A 1,653-nucleotide genomic window follows, 5' to 3' on the forward strand; every position below is an offset into this window, starting at 1 on the left:
TTCGGAGACTTTAGGCTCAGGAACCAGGGCTCAGCTCTCCCCAGCTCGCATGGAAGGAAGGCTTTCTCCTGGTTGACCTGAAGTTACCTGGACCGAGGGTTCTAACTCAGGGCAGGGGCAGGGCCTGGCCTATTGGACAGGTGACTCCTCCTCTGTAGACAACAACGCAGAGTCTGATTGCCACACTGCTTCCTCTATTGCCTTTTCATTAGAATGTCAACCACCTCCGCGTCATTCTAGTGCTTTAAAAACTGGCTGCTCTACCGTGCTCTGGAGGAGCCCTGCACGCCCCACGCCCCACCTCCACCAAAACACACATCAGCATGTGTCTGGCCCCCGCCCAAAGAGTGGTGGCAGCTGGCCCAAGAGCAGAGCAAATCAGGGCAGAGCTGTGGGTCCCGCCCCTTCCCAGAGCGGCAGCTGCTTCTGCTCCGCCCAGCCCCTCCTCCCCTGCACTCCGCAAGCCGCTTTTAAAAAACTCCGCATAATGGTATTGCATAAACTGTATCAAAGAATTCCAACATACAGAAGAATGTGGAATAAAAGGTGAAAGCTTCTCCTCCAACCCATCTTCAATCTCTTTTCCAGAGGTAACTGCTGTTAACTAAATGGTGGCTATCCTTCCAGACTCTTGTGTAAGCCCTAAGCTACGCATCTTATACACTTTTTTTCCCAGAAAAATGGGCTGTGCTATACATATTGTTCAGCAACTCATTTTTTTTCTCATACATACCTTTCCATGTCAACATATAGAGGTTCAACATTTTTTTTTTCTTTTACAAATCCACACTTTTACTTATTTACTTCTCAATAAGGTTAAAGCCTTGAAGGGTACAGCATCACACGATTCTGTGTCCAATGGCTTTAGCAGGAAAGTTGCTTTGGGATTTGGCACGAACCATGCCACTGTTTCCATGAGCACGAGTTACCTTTCCCCAGATTACTCTGGTTTTGTTAGGTTTGCCACCAGGAGTCACTGTGCTGTTCTTTGCTTTGTACATGTAAGCGCATCTCTTGCCTAGATAGAATTCAGTTTCATCTTGAGCATAAACACCTTCAATTTTAAGAAGGCCTATGTGCTCCCTCTGGTTCCAGAGACCTCACTTTTAGCCAGCAACAATGGCCTTGGACCACAGCCTTCCAGACATACTTGTCGTTTTAGAAGTCCTGTCTCCAGAAGGCCTCCATAGCCTCCAAGATGGCGGAAAGAGGTTTTTTAAAACATCTGCCTCACATTGTATCATGTGGGATTAATTTCCTTATTAATCCCACCTCGCTGTCCCTTTGCTGATGGATATTTAGGCTGCTAAGGAGCAATTTCACAAAAATTCTAACAAGGCTGCAGAGAACATCTGTGTGTTAATATCCTGTGGCCTTGTGCTAGTGTTTCCGTCTGATCAACTCCTACAAGTGGGAGTGCTGGGTTAATTGTGGCCTAGCCACCAAATTACTGTAAAAAGTCGTCCCAGCTGCCACGGCTATCAGCAGTGCTTGAGCGTGCCCTTTCCCCTCAGCGATGCTGCAGAAAATAACCAAGGCCACTCCTGCTGTGAGGCCCCTGCAGATATGAATCTCCACCCCCATCTTCCGCTGCCTTCTTCTTTTCCCTCGCACCCTCCCTGTCTCTTCCCTCTCAGCTGGCTGGATTCCGGT

The 1,653-nt window shown here is 48.3% G+C and overlaps 1 pseudogene; it reads right to left on the reverse strand.

Moving 5' to 3' along the window:
• Window positions 1–816: 816 nt before the first annotated feature.
• Window positions 817–1,163, reverse strand: LOC131418124 (large ribosomal subunit protein eL33-like; annotated as a pseudogene).
• Between the last annotated feature and the right edge of the window lie 490 nt (window positions 1,164–1,653).

The sequence above is a fragment of the Diceros bicornis genome, chromosome 19 (assembly GCF_020826845.1).
Source record: "Diceros bicornis minor isolate mBicDic1 chromosome 19, mDicBic1.mat.cur, whole genome shotgun sequence".
Lineage (NCBI taxonomy): Eukaryota > Metazoa > Chordata > Mammalia > Perissodactyla > Rhinocerotidae > Diceros > Diceros bicornis.